Source organism: Lontra canadensis, unplaced genomic scaffold, assembly GCF_010015895.1.
Source record: "Lontra canadensis isolate GAN:19392208 unplaced genomic scaffold, GSC_riverotter_1.0 scaffold87, whole genome shotgun sequence".
NCBI classification, from domain to species: Eukaryota; Metazoa; Chordata; class Mammalia; order Carnivora; family Mustelidae; genus Lontra; species Lontra canadensis.
In genome coordinates this window covers 6,531,907-6,554,125 of record NW_022631081.1, presented here as the reverse complement: position 1 = coordinate 6,554,125, position 22,219 = coordinate 6,531,907, and the positions used below count along the sequence as shown (strand labels likewise).

The window sequence follows — 22,219 nt, the reverse complement described above, 5'->3', positions numbered from 1 at the left end:
TTGCAGATAAAGGGCTCATTCACATACTGCAGATTTCATCAAGACCACATTTAGAAGTCATAGTTAGCAGCCAGCACCCTGAAGGTGGCCACCTGGACACATTATCCCCGGCTTTCCCCAGACACCAGTGTCTCATTCACTTTCCCACAAGGGAGATCTGGATGGAGATCTGCATCCAGAGAAGAATGGCTGGATTGATGGGTTGGAAATGAGAGAAGAACCCAGGATGCCAGGAGCCCTCACACACAGAAGGATGATAGAGAAACACCCCATGTGGGTCCTGAGTGGTCCTGAATGAATCAAATAGGAGCTTTCTCTGGGCAGGGTTTGTATCTGAGAAGACATGCTGATACAGTCTGATCATGAGCTCTAGAGATCACTGTCACTTGTGGTGTGTCTGGTGACTTCACTGTTCTTTCCACAGAGTATCAGGGAAGCAGTATTTGGTCAGAAGGAGCTCTATCTTGTTTGGGGCTTCTGACATATGGCTCTGTATCTCTTCACATCCGGTCCCCCATAATCCATGTTCCTGATCACTAGAGACTGCACACAACTAGTCTCAGTCACGGTCCTCCCTAGTGAGCAAAGTAATTTTTTTTTCTGAGATAACATGAATCTAGTGGCTCATGTATTGAGTCATTTATGCTACTATCAGCTATGTTCATGAAAGAGATTATCCCCTAATTTTCATATCCAATACTCTTCCTATTGGTTGGTACACTCTCTGCTGATTTTCTACAGTGAGAATATGAGTTTAGGATACATGTTCTCTCTTTTAATATATATTTTAAACCATCTTTAATTTTTTATATTTTAAAGATTTTATTTATTTATTTGAGAAAGAGAGAATGAGAGAGAGAGCATGAGGAAGGAGGGTCCGAGGGAGAAGCGAACTCCTCGCTGAGGAGGAAACCTGATGCAGGACTCCAGGATCATGACCTGGAGAGAAGACAGATGCTTAACCAACTGAGCAACACAGGCACCCCTTAAATCATATTTTAAACAGAGATTTAGACCCTGTGGATGGCAGAACCAGGTCCATCTGTCTCAAAACCATGGAACGAGGGTCAGAAGGAGACACAAATAATGGGATGACAGTCACCTGTGCCCAGATCATAGGAGCAAAAGACAGAGCCAATGCCCTTCCTCACTTCCCCACACTTTCACTTTCCCCTAAAGGAAACTCTCTATTTAATCAGTAAGCAAGTGAAGAGAATAAACCAAGTCATGGTGGAGAAGCCTTTAAACTCTACTTGTCAAGACTTGATTGTTGGCATGGAGACTGTCCCTCCCCTGCTGAGTCCTACCATTTTTGCAGGGACCATTGCAGATCAAGTTCAGGAACTCAATTTATTTTTGTTGTAGAATCATCCTATTCATCTATCTTTCCATGAAAATCAGGTCAGGACAGTTTACTCCGTGAAACAGTGGAGGATGGAATATGAAGCATGTGTGATTCAGAGCTAAGGGCTGTTGTGTTTCCTGGGAGCCCATGTGCAGGAAAGTCACACACAGTGAGGACTCCACTTGCCCAAGTGTTCAGGGGTCCAGTGATAGATTTTCCTGGTCTACGTGACCAAATCCCTGAGCTCTCAGAAGCAGCCCACCAGTGCCCTTTGCTGGCCTAAGACACCAAGCTTCCCGCCCCCAGCCCATGTCACACTCCAACGAAGCAGTCCTGGAAGGACTTTTTGACCTTTCAGGTGAACCTTTCTGACGTCAACCCCCAGGACAGTAGAATGAGCAGGTCAGTTCTCTTGAGTTCAGCTATTCATTTTTCCAGGTCATCAACACCCTCAGATAGACAGCTAAGTAAAATATTTATGTTGAATGGTATTTCAGAATTATCTGATTACCTGACTTTGCTTCTTCCTTGTCCCTGGTTTCATTACTAGAACCTAATTTACTTGATTTAAGCTCAAGGCTTGAATTTTTCCAGAGAAGTTTATTCATGCCATCCCAGATAATTCTATCTGGGTTACCCTTACAGGTGGACTTACTTGGTTATTGTTCTTGTTGTCAGGGTCTCCTCTTATGTTCACCAGGCCCCGCAGTATGTGACTTGTATTTGTATCTGTCTTTGCCAAAAGAATGTTTTGCTGTGTGAGACAACATTATTTTGTCCTTGATAACTTCTGTGGATACTCATTTACCCTTTAATAATTTTTTATTCTTATCATAATTATTTTGTATTAACTCTGTGATGTATTTAAGATTTTGGAAATCTAATTTTGTAAATCATCTCAGTACAAGGATTGGTATTTAGTACCATTTGTCTAAGTGTTCTATAAAATTAATATGATGTCATCCACTGAAAACACACTCTCCTGTCCCACTGCCACTTACTTCCTGAATGGATAACTGTTCATACTTTAAAGGATGTGCTGTAGAATCTCTCTCTCTCTCTCTCTCTCTGTGTGTATATACACATATATATATATGTATATACACATATATATATACACTAAACATATATATATTTAGTGTGTATATATATATATTAAATAATATATATTATTACTACATTACTACATTATGAGGTCTTGATTTTGTGTTCCATTTGACCATGACCAGGATATCCACATAAAATATAATTGGTGATCTTTGTTCAAAGGTACATGTAGGTTTCTATGATTTGGATTCATAGTTCATCTTTCTTCCATAAGATGATTTATTGTAATTTGGCCTCTTTTCCAATGACAACCATTCATGTCAGTTTCAGTTAATTGTCATTATCAATGACTCTGACAGGACGTACTTGTGTATTCATTCTTAAGCGTCATAGTTCTGTAATTTTCTTTAATAATTGTTTTCTAAATATAATGATTCAAACCATGTATTTAAATAATATTTTGATTAAAATTTTTGAAAATTAAGTTCCTGAATTGATTCACCAATTTGTCATTTCACCATCAATGTGTAAGATTTTCTATTAGCCCATATATGATAACAGATAATACATCAGTCTGAAACAATATTTGCCAATTTTATAAATGAGAAATAATTTCACTTTCAATCTGCATTTCTTCACTTATTATGGACACTTCCATATTTGCGTACATTGACATTGGGTGTATTGCTGTCCTAGTACTACCATAACAAAACACACAGACTAGGTATCTTAACAGAAGAAATGTATCATCTTCCTCTTCTAGAGGCTAGAAGTCCAAATTCCAAAAGTTAGGGACTTGTCCCCCTGAAACTAATAGGGGAATCCTTCCTTGTCCCTTCATGCTTTCAGTGGTTTGAGGACAATTTTTAGCTTTCCCTGCCTTTCAGGTCAAACTTCAATCTCTGACTCCTTCTATCCATGTAGACTTCTCATCTCCATATGGATGAATAGTTATAAGGACACCAGTTGCATAGGATTGTGAGGCGAGCATCTTAACTAATTATATCTACAGCAATCCTTTTTTCAAATAAAGTCATATTATTGGGTTAAATGTTTTAGAACTCAGCATACCTACTTTGGGTTGACAATTTTCATGTAGAATTTTAGAGAATAATCATTTCCAAAAAAGTTTATATTCGTTCATTGTCTTACAAATTATGTGATTTACTTGCTTTGCATTGAAATGGAAACTAATTTAAAAAAACCTTGATCAACACACAAAAGGATGGTTTCCGTCATTTGTTCTGAGCTGGCAAAAAATATTGCAGATTTTTCTGATGGAAATGTATTTGGCTTAAATTCTTAGTTCTGATTTAACAGATAGTGTTGCTTCTCTAATACAAAATAAATGAATTCTGCTTTTGTGTACCAGTTCCTGCCAAGACGTTCATATTTTTTCTCCACTTTAAGACTCAAACATGAATATTAATCAGTTCAGACCTATCCCAACCTCATCCCTGCATTGACGGTTAGTTTATCCTGATAAGTCAAGTGTCTGGTCATGGGATGCCAATATCACACCATCACAGTTGTACCCACACTTGGTGAAAGAAGTTTTATCTTCCTTCCTCACTGGGTCTGTCACTGCAACAAGCACCACTCTGAGAGTAGCCACCAGTGGTGTTCAGCCTTGTCCTCAGGCTAAAGCACATAGAATAGTCAGGGGAGCTTAGCTCCAAAAGAGGGAACCTGAAAACTTGGTGGGGGTCCAGTACTGTTTATTGCTTATATCCTAAACCAATGTCCTCGGGACTTGAGCAAGCATCTGCTGGCAGTATGGATAGTGAGCATTGCTAACTGCTCCAGTGCTGGAGAAACACGTCACAGTCACTGTCCCTCCTGGGGAACATAGTCAGTGAGGGTTTCCAAGTAACCACAGCCTGAGAACGTGTCCCTATTATAAAAATAGATACATGTGGGGCGCCTGGGTGGCTCAGTGGACTAAAGCCTCTGCCTTCGGCTCAGGTCATGATCTTAGGGTCCTGGGATCGAGCCCTGCATCGGGCTCTCCACTCAGTGGGGAGCCTGCTTCCCTTCCTCTCTCTCTCTCTGCCTGCCTCTCTGCCTACTTGTGATCTCTGTCAAATAAATAAAATCTTTAAAAAAAAATAGATACATGTTAAGAATGGAGAATAAAGGCAGAGGGATCCCTCCAAAGGCTGACCTCTGAAATCTCCATGAAAAAGGGCAATATGTGAGGACGGGAGGTGGAAAAGAAGAGTGCAGGTCATGGTATGGATTTTCCACAGATCCCCTGACCTTACAGCTGTTGCTGGTCTCTGGGATGTGTCCTTTATCTCCTCCTGAGCTTTTGTGGTAAAGGGTGTGTTTGGCAGTGCATTATGTAAATGAGTCCATAATGCCCTTTGATTCTAGGTCCTCAGTCCAGCTAATAGCTTCCCCTCCGCCCCCAAGAGGATGTCTGGGCGGTCGAGAGCTCTGAATTTGTGCCCTGTGAGGAAGCAGCTGCTGTCACCTCTCACTCAGGCAGTTAGCAGGTGCACAGGCACCAGTCAGGTGGAACCATTTCAGTTGGTTTCAGGGTTTGCCTGCACTGAGCAGGTTCATAGCGCCCCCTGGTGACATCCTCAGGAGACTATCCATGATGTTGGGAAATACACAGAAGGATGTAGCTTATTTGTGCTTTCAATAAACAAAGAAATAATAAATAAGTGTTACCTACTTTTAAGATTGTTCAAAGAGTTTCCTTTATTAATTTCTCCTATTATATTTTTTATTTCTGTATTTGCATTTTTTTGTTTTGATGAGTTTTTTTTTTTTTTCAGTGTAACAGTATTCATTGTTTTTGCACCACACCCAGTGCTCCATGCAATCCGTGCCCTCTCTAATACCCACCACCTGGTTCCCCCAACCTCCCACCCCCCGCCCCTTCAAAACCCTCAGATTGTTTTTCAGAGTCCATAGTCTCTCATGGTTCACCTCCCCTTCCAATTTCCCTCAACTCCCTTCTCCTCTCCATCTCCCCTTGTCCTCCATGCTATTTGTTATGCTCCACAAATAAGTGAAACCATATGATAATTGACTCTCTCTGCTTGACTTATTTCACTGAGTTCTATTCAATACTACATTTCTTCTCCATTTGTTGCAAGAGTGTAGCGGCTTATCATATAGATTTTAGGATTGTTGCCGAAAAATATATATCCTGTAATTTCAGCAACTGAGTAACCCTAGTGTTAGTGACAGTAAATTCTTCTTTCTCTCTCAAGGATTCATTTTCCTGACTCTTTGTTATTTTAACTCAAAAAAACCTATAGTGCATTATTAGTTTCAGAGGCTGAGTTTAGTGATTCATCAGTTGCATATAAAACCTAGTGCTCATTACATTAAGCATTCTCCTTAAGGCCCAATACCCAGTTGCCTATCCTCCTACTCCCTCCCCTGAAGCGACCTTCAGGAATTTTTTTTTTCCTATAGTTAAGAACCCCCTATGGTTTTTCTCCCTATTTGATTTCATCTTGTTTAATTTTTCCTTGACTTCCCCCATGATCCTCTGATGTGTTTCTTAAATTCCACATATGAGTGAAGTCATATGATAACTTTCTCTATTTTACTTATTTAGTTCCCTTTAGTTCTATCCACATTGTTGCAAATGGTAAAATTTACATTATATATATATATATATGTATATATATATATAGTATATCACATCTTTATCCATTCATCTGTCAATGGACATCTACACTTTTTCCACATTTTAGTATTAGTGGACATCGCTGCTATGAACACTGTGGTTCAGGTGCCCTTTCGGATCACTATGTTTGTAACCTTTGTGTAAAAACCTAGAATTGCAATTGTTGGGTCCTAGAGTACCTGCATTTTTAACATTTTGTTGAACCTCCTTACTGTTTTTACAATTGGCTGTAACAGGTTGCCATCCCTCCAGCAGTATAAGAGGGTTCCCCTTTTTCTGCATCCTTTCCAACATCTGTTATTTCCTAACCTGTTAGTTTCAGCCATTCTGACTGTTGTGAGGTGATATTGCACTGTGGTTTTTATTTGTATTTCCCTGATGCTCAGTAATGTTGGATTTTTTTTTTCATATGCCTGTTAGCCATTTCTATGTTTTCTTTGGGTGAATGTCTGTTCATATCCTCTTCCCATTTATTGACTGGATTCTTTGTTTTCTGGGGTGGTTAGTTTGGTAAGTTCTCTATAGATTTTGGATTCAAGCCCTTTATCTGGTAAGACATTTACAAATATCTTCTCCTGTTTCGTAGGCTGTCTTTTTGCTTTGATTACTGTTTCCTTTGCTGGGCAAAACCTTTTATCTTCATGAAGTCCCAATAGTTCATTTTTGCAATTGTTCCCCTTGTCTTTGAAGTCTTTCTTCTGGCCAAGGTCAAAGAGGTTGTTGCCAGCATTTTTCTCAAGGATTTTGATGGATCCTATCTCACATTGAGGTCTTTGATCCATTTTGAGGTTGTTTTTTGTGATTGGTGTAAGAAAATAGTCCGATTTCGTTCTTCCCTATGTGACTGTCCAATTATCCCAACATCAGTTGTTGAGGAAGCTTCCCCCCACAATTGGTCTATCTTTCTTGCTTTATCAAAGATTAGTTGTCCTTAGAGTAGAGGGTCCATTTCCAGGTTCTTTATTCTGTTCCTTTGATCTATATGCCTGTTTTTGTGCCAGTAATATACTATTTGATCATTACAGCATTTTAATATACCTTAATTCCTGAAACTGATGACACCATCTTCAGTTTTCTTTTTCAGCATTCCTTTGGCTATCCAGGCTCTTTTTTGTTCCATACAAGTTTTAGGGTTACTTGTTCCAGCTCTATGTAAAATGTTGATGATATATTGATAGAGATTTTGTTGAATATGTAGATTCTATGTGTAGCACACATCATTTGCCAATCCATTTCTTTGTGTCTTCTGCAATTACTTTCATATTTTTGTGTATTTGTTTGTTTGTTTTTGCTTTTGTTATTATTATTATTATTATTATCATTATTTTAGTTTTCACAGTACAGAAAATTTACCTCTTTGGTTAGATTGTTCCTGGTTATCTTATGGATTTTGGTGTAATTGAAAATGGGATCAGTTTCTTAATTTCTCTTCCTTCTGTCTCATTACTAGTCTATAGAAATGCAACTGATTTATGTGTATTGATTTTATACCCTGCTACATTGCTGAAAACTGAAGAGGAAGAAATCAGAGAGGGAGAAAAACCATGAGAGATTCTTAACTATGGAAAAGGTACTGAGGGATGCTGGAGGGGAGTGGGGAGGGGGATGGGGCACCTGGGTGATGGGTATTAAGTTAGACATGTGATGTGATAAACACTGGGTATTATATCCAACTGATAAATTACTTAATTTTATTTTATTATTATTATTATTTTAATTTCTTTTTGGCATAACAGTATTCATTGTTTTTACACCACACCCAGTGCTCCATGCAATACGTGCCCTCCCTAATACCCACCACGTGGATCCCCCAACCTCCCACCCCCCACCCCATCAAACCCCTCAGATTGTTTTTCAGAGTCCATAGTCTCTCAAGGTTCACCTCCCCTTCCAATTTCCCTCAACTCCCTTCTCCTCTCCATTTCCCCATGTCCTCCATGTTATTTGTTATGCTCCACAAATAAGTGAAACCATATGATAATTGACTCTCTCTGCTTGACTTATTTCACTCAGCATCATCTCTTCCAGTCCTGTCCATGTTGCTACAAAAGTTGGGTATTCATCCTTTCTGATGGAGGCATAATACTTCATAGTGTATATGGACCACAGCTTCCTTATCCATTCGTCCGTTGAAGGGCATCTTGGTTCTTTCCACAGTTTGGCGACCATGGTCATTGCTGCTATAAACATTGGGGTACAGATGGCCCTTCTTTTCACTACATCTGTATCTTTGGGGTAAATACCCAGTAGTGCAATGGCAGGGTCACAGGGAAGCTCTACTTTCAATTTCTTGAGGAATCTCCACACTGTTCTCCAAAGTGACTGCACCAACTTGCATTCCCACCAACAATGTAAGAGGTCTCCCCTTTCCCCACATCCTCTCCAACACCTGAAACTAATGATGCACAACATCTGAAACTAATGAAACCAATGGTGGCAAACAGAACATAATTAAAATATAAAATAGAAAATGAATTCCTGGTGGTGGGTATTAAGGAGGGCATGTACTGCATGGAGCACTGGGTGTGGTGCATAAACAATGAATCTTGAAACACTGAAAAAGTAAAATAGAATAGAAGAGAATAGAATAATGAAATAAATTAATTCCTGTAAGAGTTCCAGCAATTTTAGGGTGGAGTCTTTTTGGTTTTCCTAATAGAGTATCATGTCATTTGCAATGAGTTAAAGTTTGACTTCTTCCTTGCTGATTTCCATGGCTTTTATTTCTTTTTATTATCAATTGCTGAGACTAGGATATCCAGTTCTGTGTTGAATAACAGTGGTAAGAGTGGACATCCCTGTTGTGTTTCTGACCTGAGAGGAAAATCTTTGTTTTTCCCCATTGAGATGATAGTCACTGTGGGCTTTTCATAGGTGCATTTTATGATCTTGAGGTATGTTCCTTCTATCCCTACACTATGGAGAGTTTTGTCAAGAAAGGATGCTGTATTTTGTCAAATGTTTTTTCTGCACCAACTGAGAAGATCATATGGTTTATGTTCTTTATTTTATTAATGTGGTGTATCATATTGATTTCCCGATGTTGACCCACTCTTGAAGCCCACTTACCCGTGGTGAATTATTTTTTTAGTGTACTGTTGGATCCTATTACCCAATATCTTGTTTAGAATATTTGCATCCATGTTCATAAGGGATATTGGTCTGTATTCTCTTTTTTCATGGGACCTTTGTCTTTGTTTGGGGATCAAGGAAATACTGGATTCATAGAATGGGTTTGGAGGTTTCCATTCCATTTAAAATTTATAGAACATTTTCCAAAGAATAGGTATTAATTCTCCTTTAAGTGTTTGGTAGAATTCCCCTGGGAAGCCATGCAGCCCTGGACTGTTGTTTGTTGGGAGATTTTTGGTTACTAATCCAAACCCATTGCTAGATATAGGTCTGTTCAGATTTTGTATTTCTTCTTGTTTCAGTTTTGGTAGCTTATGCTTCTAGGAATGCATCCATGTCATCCAGATTGCCCAATTCATTGGCATATAATTGCCATACTATTTTGTTATAATTATTTGTATTTCTAAAGTGCTCAGTGCTTTCTCTTTTCTTTCATTCATGATTTTATTTATTAGGGATATATATATATATATATAGATATATATATATATATAGATATATATATATCTATATATATATATATATATATCTGACTAGGGGTTTAGCAATGTTATTAATTCTTTGAGAGAACTAATCCTTATTTTGTTAATCTGCTCTGTGGTATTTTTAATTTTAATTCTGTATCATTGATTTCTGTTCTAATCTTTATTTCCATTTCTGTGCTGGATTTAGGCTTTATTTGCTATTCTTTTTCTAGCTTCTTTAGGTGTAAGGTTATATTGTATATTTGAGACTTTTTTTACTTCTTGATGTCTGAAATGTGCTATACTTCAGAGGGCTTATTTGTTGATGCATTTGAATCAGAAATACCTCACAATGAGCAGTGAGGTCTCTGAGTCTCATCGTGTTTGAGTCCCCTTCCCATCAATCTAGGCAGAGAGGAAGAGAGGAATCCTGGTATTGAAGGGTCACACTGGAGAGAGTAACACACCCTAGGATAAATGGGATGGAGCACATGCCCATGAACCACTGAGTCGGATAATTGGACCAGGGATCCTCACTTCCCATGGTGGTGGTGAATTTCCCCCCAAATACTTCCTCTCCTGCTTCTGTGGGCTGAGTCATTCTGACCACATGAGAGATTCTGGATGCACTTTCCCATATATTTAAGCCACTGTGTAAATACCACCACCCACATAGAGCATACAGCAATAGTCAGCCTCATCTTCATGCTGAGCCCCAATGATGTTAAGGGTGGTTTTATTCCCAGAGATGGATCCACAGATGTGATCAGGGACCTCAGAGGGATGGCTATTTGGCAGATAAGGAGAGCCTGGTCTGGGCTCTGTTAATATCAGTCAGGTTAGTAACTGGTAGTGACTGGTCCAGATGTAGGACCAAAAATGAGTATGATGTTTTTCTTAGAGACATTGATAGTGATGGCTCTTTGGTCACCACAATCTGATAATCTTTCCCTAAAATCAAGAGAGATAGTTCCTGTTATGGGAGACAAGAATCACCCTGAGAAATTACTTTTATGTGGCCCCCCACAGATCTAGAGTCTCTTGCTCTACTGTAAGCCATTAGAGAGGACACTGAGAAGTGCATAAGACTGGCAATCATGGGGACCCTCACTGTACATGTCCTTTTTGGACTTCTAAGCTGGTGCGGGGTGTCTCTGGGGTCTTTTCATGTATTTCATAGAAAACAATATCCTCTTTCTCCAAAACCCAGTGTCACCATGATGTCCCCTTGGGGAGATCATGAAAGAGGCAGATGCTGGGAGCTCACACAGACCAGTGCCTTTAGGGTGACTGGGATACTGAATGACAGGGTGTGGTCCTTCACCAAAGGGGCTCCCCTGGAACTTTTGTCAACTCAGAATCAAGTTTCTTTGCTGGAAATCCTGAAAACAGTATGAGGATATGGGTGTGTTCTCAACCTCCTGTTATTGCTTCTAGTTCATCCCAAATCTAAACCCATGCCTGGAACTTTTCCCTCCCCACTGAAATCCCTAATTCTGTCATTTGTGAGAGATTAGTGGGCCCTCTTTTCTCCAGTCATAAACCCAGTGGAAAATCACAGAGCCATATGTGGCTGTGTGAAGGGAAATGGTCCACTACTGACACAGTCCTTGAAACTGTCTCCAATAGTAGCTGTGGGGGACCAGTGATGGAGTTCACATGCAGAACTGCATTGTCAGACTCAGAATACCAGTTGTCTTCTGCTCTAAGAAGCCATCAATAATGTGGGTCACTTCAAAGTTCCTGCAGTATTTTAGAATAAAAGTAATAATCTCACCAATAAATTAGGGCATTTCTCTCATCATTAGATGATAAATTAGGAAAACATGAGACTCATAATCAGAATTAGAAATGACATAGTGTCTGAATCAGTTGGTGTGATCATCATGGAACATTTAAATCCCCTTTGTTGAACAGTATCCTATGGAGCAGAAGGAATGGGGAGAGCAAGTGAGGGTATTATGATTGAGGAGAAGGAGAAAGATAACATTTCTCCAGTTATCTTTGAAGTTCAGCAACAAAATCAGTGTTCATCAAATTGGGAAACAAAATATTATTTTATATTAATTTAAGAATCACTGACACATTTTTGGAGCATAGAAATAACACGGAGGTTATAGGGAGATGGAGAGGAGAAGGGAGTAGAGGGAAATTGGAGGGGCAGATGAACCATGAGAGACTATGGACTCTGAAAAACAGTCTGAGGGTTTTGAAGGGGCAGGAGGTGGGAAGTTGGGTCAGCCTGGTGGTGGGTATTATGGAGGGCACGTATTGCATGGAGCACTGGGTGTGTGCATGAACAATGAATTCTGGTACACTGAAAAGAAATTAAAAAAAAAAAGAATCGCTGGCACATTGTGTGTTTCATGTAATCCATGAGTTTACTATTTGCATTTCTGATTGTGCTTAAGAGCTGAATTCATATTACACAAAGATTTCTCATCAAATATTTTAATCCTTCAAAGAAAGGATTCTTTGATATAGTGTAGAAAAGTATGTAATATTTTTTGCATCAAATTTGAAAATAAGGACAATTTTAAACTATAGAGAAAAATAATGAATTGCAGAAAATATTTGAAATATCTGAATAACACAATAACATCTTCCGTAGTTTCTATAAAGTATAGAAGTAAATTACCAATAACATATTATTTAGAAATAACAACGAAAATCCTGACAGTGTGAGAGCTAAAGCATTTACTATATATTCCATCATGAATAAATTGGGAGATCACAGTAATCAGCAAGACTCCCTGACATTTGTAAGGATCCCTGAGCCAGCCCTAGAGAGGATAGACTCCTAGTGGCCCTTGGATTGGTCACCTGGACCCAGGGAAAAGCTTTCTCTAGGCTGTGTTCTTCATTGCTGAGGGCTGGACTGATTCACATGTTCACCAGGCTCTAGAGTATCAGTGAATCCTGGTTCACTGGGTCTATAACTTCATGTTCTTATCACACATTGTGTCAGGGAAGCACCTCTGGAAACTCACAAGCTCTCTCTCTGCTCAAGGCTTCTGACATATGACTCCGTGGGTCTTACTTGCTTTCCCCAAGGTCTGCGTGCACATTATCAAGAGATTTTAGTCATCTCCAGTCCTCCCTGGGTTTAGGTGAATGTCTGTCTGTATACCATGGATTTACTTGTACTTATCAGCTGTGTTCATAGGATGCTGTGCATGCTGGTTTACATTTCATTGTTTTCCTAGTGTCAGAATATCTATTTGGGCTACATTCTCTCTCCCACTCTTTTAAATAAGTAAAGGACATACATATAACATATATAATATATAATTAGTGACATATATAAAACTCAATACCTATCATAATATAGTGCATGCATTTATATATAATATAAAATATTTTATATTATATGTGATACCTACATATTATTGCAGCATCTACAATTTATGAATCAAAATATAATATAATGCATGATATACTTAACATATATGTTTGTATAGTGTTTACATATTTTATGTAATAAGGTTTTATAATATATAACATTTATAAATAATGATTAGTGGTTAAGTAAATTTTATTTTTCTCTAACATAGACTCAGTTATTATGAGGGATAGAATAGCATAGTCCAACTTAGGACTCTACAGGAGAGCTAAAGACTACAAGGTGACAGAAACAATAAGGTGTTGACCATCCTGTGTGATGATGGGAGCAAATCAGTGCAAAGGACACCCATCTGCATTTTTTCTCTCAGCCCTGAAGGGAACTTCCTGTCTATGAGGGAGTAGGTGAAGGAGAAATCAGGACAGGAGAAAGAAGCCCCAGAGCTCTGCTCCTTGTAGACATTAACATCTTCCCCTCCCAGGGGTCTCTTGTCCTATACCCAGGTAGCATTGCAGGTGATTTTTTCAATAGGCAAATTCATCCAGGTGTGGCATTTTCTGTCCCTGTCTGAACACCATCCTGAACACTGACTTCATGAGAATGGACGATGAAAGGTGACATGACAAAGTGAGCCAGAGGTGATCACTCATGTGGCTCCAGAGGCCCCTGTGCTGCAGAATCACAATTCAGTGAAGACACTGCATGCTAAGTGTGCAAGAATTAGTATATTTTCCTAGTGACCTGGCCCAGAACACAATTCTCACAGCACCTATGCCAGGTGCCCTCTGCTGGACTCAGATGCTTAGTCCACCAACCCCTCTGACACCAGCCAGCACTCCTGGAAATGCGTCCAGACTGGACAACAGGATAATGCCAATGTCACTGCCCAGGGCAGCAGTAGAATGAGAAGATGCCCCTGTGGTGTTTGGGGCTGAGATATTTTCTTTCTTTTCTTTCTTTCTTTCTTTCTTTCTTTATTTATTTATTTATTTCTTTTTTTCAAATAAAAATTGCTCTCCAAACAGCTAAATACATGATGGACTGCTCAGTGCTTATATTACAAGATATTTCAGGATTACCTAACATTGGAGTTTGCTTCTTCTAGTTGCCTGGGGTCATTACCAGTCTACAATCATCTTGAACAAAGTAAAGGCCTTAAAGTTCTCAGGGTACCAACATCATAATAATTCTCATGGACTCATATTACAATATGACAATTGTTGTTTTCTCATTGGGTTTAGATTATCCTGTCAGGTCCTCAACCCTCACTGCAAGGAATTTTCAGCCTATGTTTGCTTTGACAATATAATATCATGAGGGAAATTGTGTCTTTTGCTCTCACCTACTTCACTGGGTTCAATTTTTTCCTTGAATGTTAGCCTGGAATTCTTATTTATTTGACTCTATGATATATTTAATGTTTTCAGACTACTTTTGTTATTAACTCAGTATGATAATTGATATAAATAGAACATCACTACAAATGGAGTTCTCTTCACTTCTGAAGTGTTCTTCCCTCTCTCCTGCACTGAAAACCCTCTTTGCCTTTTCCTCTACACACATTGGGCCCTAACAAAGGTGTTTTGTTCAGAGCTCCATGGAATTCATGGGGGTGTCTATAATGTGTTTCCAATAAACAGAGATTTATATGTACCATCTTCCCAAATAAGGAATGACAGGGAGTGAACAGTGTACATTGTGAGATAAGATAGGGACAGAAAAGTCATGGTAGGAGGGCACCAAATGTGGAGATGGACTTGAATAATATTGGTTGTAGTTTCATAATATTAAGTCATTCAATATTTGGTTATAGTGTCCTCTCACTTTTAAAATCTTTTTCAGCAATAATTTATAGTTTCCATTTTACAAGTCTTTTTCCTACTTGGTTAAGTTCAGTCCTAAACATGTTATTCATTTTAATGTTATCTTAAATGGAATTGTTTTTAAGTATCTTTTTGGACATCCTCAATATTAGTGTAGAGACAACCACATAATTGTTGTAGGGAATTGCTCCTTAATTATTACCATGTTAGGAGATATTAGATAGATCCCATTTAGGGTTGATGCTAGAGTTTGTTCTCTATTTTGAAATAGTAGGAACAAGGAATGAAGCAGGAGGGAATATGAAAGGGAAGTTCTGCATTGATGGCCATGAAAAGGGCCATCTCAGAGGGAGGACACTATGCAGGAGAAGGAAAATAACTATGCTATGTCATCTAATTATGGTGGAAAAAGACAAGCTAAAGTTTTGTTTTGTTTTTTCCCTTGGGGGGTCTATTTATATTTGAGAAACATCTTCTTTATGTGTTCAAGGACTTGTGAAGTCATTTTTGAAACATGTATTTCACAAGGACCAAGCATCTTCTGATTGGTGCCAGGAAGGAAGTAATATATTCCTCTTTGTTCCTGACCATGTGGTTCTGTCAGTACTGAGAGGAGAGCTCTGCTTCCAGATTTCTGCTTCCTCAGGATGTGGCTCCTGGGAGAAGACACTGACCTCCCTACACCCAACCCTTCTATTCTGATTGACTAACTCCCACTCCCTTTCTCAGCCTCTGGCATCTCTCCCACCTCCTCATGAGACCCTCATCTTTTCTGAGATTAGTGAATCTTGGGAGAACCCCACAAGCTTAAAGCCTGCCTTGGACTTTTGGATTAATTGGAGGAAGACAAAATATATATATTCCAGTACAATCATTTACTTTTCATTGGAAGATCAATCAAGTTGTGCAGTTAGTAACCTATATCATTCGGATCATACATTATTATAGGTTAATGATACTTTTATTTTATTTATTAATATGTTCCATTATGGAGATATTTTCAATTACAATTTAACAAGTAATATAATTCATTCAGTATTGATTCTTTATGCTAAGAGCCATATATTCATAAAGAGTATATTTTTAAATGTGAGATAATATTTGAAATATAAGTTAAAACCTAAATTACATAGGTAAGTTATAGCTGTGATCACCAAGAGAGGATGGGAATGTTCCCTCCCAAACACAAAACAAAACAAAAGAAAAACAGATACATAGATCAATGGAACAGAAATAGAGCCCAGGTGTGGACCCTCAACTCTATGACCAAATAATCATCGACAAAGCAGGGAAAATGCTCATGACAAAAAGACAGACAGTTCAATAAGTGGTGCTGGTAAAATTGGACAGCTATGTATAGGAGACTGAAACTTGACCATTCTCTTACACCATACATGAAGATAAAATCAAAATGTATGAAATACTTCAAGGTGAGACAGAAGTCCATCAAATTCTTAGAGGAGAACATAGGCAGTAACATCTTTGACATTGGCCACAGCAAGTTCTTTCAATACACAGCTCCAAAGACAAGGGAGACAAAAGTGAAAGTGAACTTTTGGGAATTCAGCAAGATAAAAAGCTTCTTGGAACCAGTCAGCAAAGGAACCAGTCAGCAAAACAAAGAGGCAACCCATGGAATGGGAGAAGGTATTTGCATGTGACACTACAGACAAAGGGCTGGTATCCAAGATCTATAATGAACTTCTCAAACTCAACACCCAAATAACAAATTATCAAGTTAAAAAATGGACAGAAAACATGAACATACACTTCTCCAAAGAAGGCATGCAAATGGCCAACAGACACATGTAAATGCTGTCATGGAAATTCAAATCAAAATCACATTGAGATATCACCTTATACCAGTTAGAATGACCAAAATTAACAATGCAGGAACAGCAAATGTTGAAGAGGATGTGCAGAAATGGGAGCCCTCTTCTACTGTTAAAGGGAATGCAAGCTGGTACAGCCACTTTGGAAAACATGGGAAGAGCCAATTATATAGACCAATTAATAACCAAATTAATGAAACACATTAATATTAATACAATAATAGCAAGGGATTTAACAGCTTATTTGGAACAATGAGAGATCATCTAAGGAGAATATCAACAAGGAAACAGGGGCTTTCTGTGACACACTGGACGATATGGACTTCACAGATATATACAGAACATAGGAACTTAACGCCACAGAATCCACATTCTTATTCTCCTATGGGTCATTATCTAGAATAGATTACATATTGGTTCACATATCAGGTCTCACGTGGTACCAGATAACGTGGACTATTTCCTGTATATTTTTCAGACCACAATGATTTGATACTTGAACTTAATCACAAGCGAAAATTTAGAAGGAACTCAAACACTTGGAAGTTCAAGAAAATCATACAAAGGAGTAAATGGGTCAACTAGGAATTAGAATTAAAAATACCATGGAAACAGGGGCGCCTGGGTGGCTCAGTGGGTTAAAGCCTCTGCCTTCAGCTCAGGTCATGATCCCAGAGTCCTGGGATCGAGCCCCGCATTGGGCTCTCTGCTTGGCAGAGAGCCTGTTTCCTCCTCTCTCTCTCTCTGCCTGCCTCTCTGCTACTTGTGATCTCTGTCTGTCAAATAAATAAATAAAATCTTTAAAAATAAATAAAAATCTTAAAATAAAAATAAATAAAAATCTTAAAAATAAATAAAAATCTTTAAAAAAATATCATGGAAACAATAGAAAATGAAAACATGACTTCTCATAATCTTTGGGATAAGCAAATGCAGTTTTGAGAGGGAAGTATATAGCAATACAAACCTTTCTCAAAAAAAAATTAGAAAATTCCCAATATCCAACAGAGAAGGAGAAAAACCATGAGAATCTCTTAATTATAGGAAACAAGTTGAGGGTTGCTGGAGGGGAGGTCAGTGGTGGGGATGAGTAATTTGGTAATGGGCATTAAGAGGGCATGTGATGCGATGATCACCAGGTGTTACTCCCAAATGACAAATTATTGAACACGACATCTGAAACTAATGATATGCTGTATGTTGGATAATTGAATTTAAATTTTTAAAAAGTAAATGAAATTCAACTGTATTTTTAGAGTTATATTTTTTTATTTTTTAAATTCCTTTTCAGTATTCTAGAATTCATTGTTTATGCACCAAAACCAGTGTTCCATGCAATGTGTGCCCTCCAAAATAGCACCACCAGGTTTACCCAACTCCCCACCCCATCCCTTCCAAATCCCTCAGTTTGTTTCTCAGAGTCCACAGTCTCTCATGGTTCTGCTGTTTTATGGAAAGTTCTATAGCTTCCCCCAAACTGCCTGCTTGTACCAGGAAGAGAGATATTAACAGAGGTTCCTGTATCTAGAAAGTAGGGCAATGTGTTTTCCACACATCTTTCACCTTCCTGCTAATGCTCTTTCTCCTCATTGTACTCAGACTCCAATGTCTCCTTTGGTCAAATAAGTGCCATGTTGGCTGGCTGTCTTTGGAATTCTCCATATCTGTATGGATTCCCTTTATGCTGTCTATTAAATTTTATTTTCTCCTATTAATTTGACAAATGTCAAATTGAACCTTTTTCCAGATAAATAGATTTGAAGAATAAAGGAAATACTTCCCAAAAATCAGACACTGGTGAAGTTTCATCAAAGACAAGAGTAAGCAGAGAGGTGCATTCCTAGGAGTCCTGATAAACATTCCCCTTGTAGGGGCTAATCCTATTAGCATGAGGTGGAAGTCATCCTGAATCACAGATGGGTCTTAACATTGTCCCAGCTGGAGAAGCCCCTCAACACAATGTTCCCAATCTTCATCCCACCTTGTCCTCCTCCACATCCCCATTCTCAGTCCTGGCTTACTCCTATTCATAAGGACCCTGATATTCCTCATTCCTCCATCCCTTGTCCAGAACTCCTAGTCTGCCTGGGGCACAACTCATCTGGTCACATCTCCACACTCCCCACCTGCTACTTCATCACTGGTGCAAAACCAGGATATCAGTACTGGACATCAGATTCTCGGGTTCCCTGTCAACCTCTGCAATACTCCATTCCAACTCCAACAACTTCACCACTCATGCTCCTGTGATAAAGCTTTCCTTTACAACAAGTTTGGGTTCTGTGGCCACTTTCTTCCCCCAGACACCATCAGCGCCCTGGGCATGGAGACCCTTCCTATCATGTCTACCTGTGTCCTGTATAGCTACTCAAGTGTGGCACATAATAGATGTTCATTAAGTAGTATGGAAGTGTATTAACTGGATAGGATTTTATCTTTAGTTAGGCACACTTGGTCTCTGTGCCTGTTTCTGTGTCTGTTTCTGTCCAGTCACAGAATCTGTCCCCAGGGCAGATTGCCCATGGAGCCCAGGAATTTCTCCTCAATATGAGAAAATCTTACAATAATTTCCTGCAAAAGACAAACCCAGGGGTCTGAATTTAAGAAATGTGGACTATTTTGTAGTCAAAGTTCCATGAGATGGTCTCAGACTACAGTTTAGAATAAACAAAGGAAGTAGCTGATATGGCCAATCACTGTAGGCTGCAAGGGGACCTCCATTGCTGGGGAAACAACAGGTTATTGTCTCACTTCCCCACAGACCTGGAGCACTGTGTGACCTGTGAGACTCTTGTCCCATGTTGAACAGTAATAATCAGCCTCATCCTCAGTCTTGAGTCCAGTGATGGTGAGGGAGCCAGTGTTGCCAGATCTAGAGCCAGAAAACCGTTCAGGGACCCCTGAGGGTCTACTGCTAGTGTTATATATGATGGATTTAGGGCCTTTCCTGGGTGCTGTTGGTACCAGGACACAGCATAACCACCACCAATGTTGGTGCTTCCTCCAGTGCAAGAGATGGTGACCCTCTGGCCAGGGGACCCAGACAGCGAGGATGGTTGAGTCAGCACAGACTGGGCCCAGGACGCTGGAAGAGGAAGAAACACAGAGGTGATGCTGGGGTCTAGAAACAAGAGAAGGAAGCAGGGCCCCATCTGTCTTCTTAGGGTCCCTTCCCCTGTCTCCACATCTAATCACCTGTGCAGTGAGCAAGGAGGGTGAGGAGGAGAGTGTACCAGGCCATGGTGGAGGTCATAACAGATCCTATCTTCTGGGGCCCCACAACTGTGCAGAGCATCCCCTAATCTCTCTCTTCCCTTATTCAATCCCTGAGAGAGGGTGGGACCAACCATGCAAATGAAACACCCAAGTCTCTGGCCCCTAAGTGCTCAAGGGTCAGGTCCTTCTATTTGAGCAAGTAAGGGTGGTGGGCAGGAAAGGAGCTCTAATCACAGGTGAAACTCAATGACAAACCATGAGTGCCCCCTAGTGCCTAGACACAGACACAGTATTGTCTGAGATAATGGTGATCAGAACCCAACAGACAATTCTGTCTCCCCTATGCTCTCCACTCTTTCCTTCTTTAGGGCCAAGCCAAGTGTCCCTATATGACGATTCTTATTAATTCAGGGATCACTATAGGTGCTACTAAGTGTCTTCAGGGTTATTCTGTCCAACTACTCCTTGTTTTGCTGTGGTTCAGGACTGATACGGTGTCTTTTATACAAATTCCTTATAGGTAAGCATCAATACCAAAGAACTGACAGTTCCCAATGGACTTATGGCCCCTTTTGTGCAGGATTCATGGATTTTCCTCCTATCGGCCAGCTCCCTGATTTCCACAGCTCCTCATCCTCTGAGGTTCCTGCAGCCTTGAGGAGATGGGGAGTTCGTCTTCCCAGTTTATAGGCAGAAGCCCTCATGTGCATTCCTTCAATGGTTACATACTGAACATTTTTGTTCTCTTTTGCTCCTCAATCTTTCCATCTGCTTGAAACAAGAGTTCACCACGTACTGGGGCCATAATTCCCTCCTAGGATCTCTCCTCAAAGCACACAGACATAAGTCTTCAGGAGCCTTGCCACATGAGGCTGTGTGTTGCACTGATGTCAGAGCACAAAGGGCAAACATGTTTGAAGTTCTAGGAAGAAAGGAGTGAGAGATACAGATGCTCTGACAGAGACCTGGTGAAAGAGTGTATATTTCAGTCACCACTGAGCTAACCTCATAGTTAAAATAAATGTGTGCTATTTTCTCCATAATTCCATTCAGTAAGATTGATTTAAACTAAATGACAAAATTATTGTGAAGATGCAGATACCATCACTAGTGTAGTTTCCCTTATCTGTGCTTATTGCAGAGAGAAAATTGGTGGAAAGAGTGGTTAAAAATATGGATGGAGAACAGTGGGACAGGAATGTCTTCTGTTCTCAGTAGAATATGCTTTTTCTAAAATCTTTTATTTGTACCATGTGTCTGGTCTCCCAGGTAGGAAAGGTCAACCTCGTGCCCAGTAAAACCAATTAAGTGGCCTCTTCCTATAAACTAAGAACCATCCTACTGACAAAATTGCCAAACAGAGACAGAGGTTACAGGATGAAGAGATTTGGGGTCAGACCACTCTCTGTGGTGGGCACAGCTCTAGTCCCTGCAACTTGTGTCCAGGAAGTCCAAGGTAGAGCAGTAATTCATTCACCCACCCATGACTACAGCAATGAATTTCTGCTACTTTAGGCAAAATGGACCCCTAAGTTTCTGTCAAATATCCCACATCTGATTCAAGGAATGATGGAGATAAGAGGATGTTTTCCCTGAGGTCACATAGCTTTTGACCCTGGTTTAGGGAAGATGACTTTCCATCAGAGTGCAAACTGGTTGGAGGTGTCACTGGCATGACTGATGGAGTGACAGTCCAGCTCTGAGAACATGAGGAGGTTCTGTCTCTTGTTCCCAAGGGTTTTAAACTCCTTGGGAGCAACACTGAGGCTCTAGTCTCATAATCAATGTACTGGTCAGCCTCAGATGCTGACTCTAGCCCACAGGTGTTGAAGGGATGAGATTCCCATGGTGACAAAAATTCCTCCTGGGATTTCTGAGTGTCAGCATCATCCCAGAGAGCCAGGGCTCAGGGCACATCCTGGTTGTGTGATGACAGGATCCCAGTAACACTCCCTGCCCCTGGGTTTTCCTGCTGATGAAGATTCTGCCTCCTGGAGATTGTGACACTGAAAATGGCTGGGTGAGCCCATGTTGACCCTGGCTTCTGGAGATACAATGAACCCCAGAAGCACATATACCAACGCATTAGTCACATACAGAGAATAAAGAGCTGTTTGTGTGTAAATTTGTGTGTGTGTGTGTGTGTGTGTGTACACAGAAATGTGATTAAGAGGCCCCCTCTTCCTTGTGAGGCTCTTAAACACTCTGAGGAATTTCTCTATGATAATTCCCTTTAAAAACCTCCAAGATCCGGGGCACCTGGGTGGCTCAGTGGGTTAAAGCCTCTGCCTTCAGCTCAGGTCATGGTCCCTGGGTACTGGGATGGAGCCCAGCATTGGGCTCTCTGCTCAGCAGGGAGTCTGCT

General features: G+C 39.9%; 1 pseudogene; it reads right to left on the bottom strand.

Annotated features, from left to right (window-relative positions):
* Nucleotides 1-19,377: 19,377 nt before the first annotated feature.
* Nucleotides 19,378-19,988, bottom strand: LOC116882704 (annotated as a pseudogene).
* Nucleotides 19,989-22,219: the final 2,231 nt, after the last annotated feature.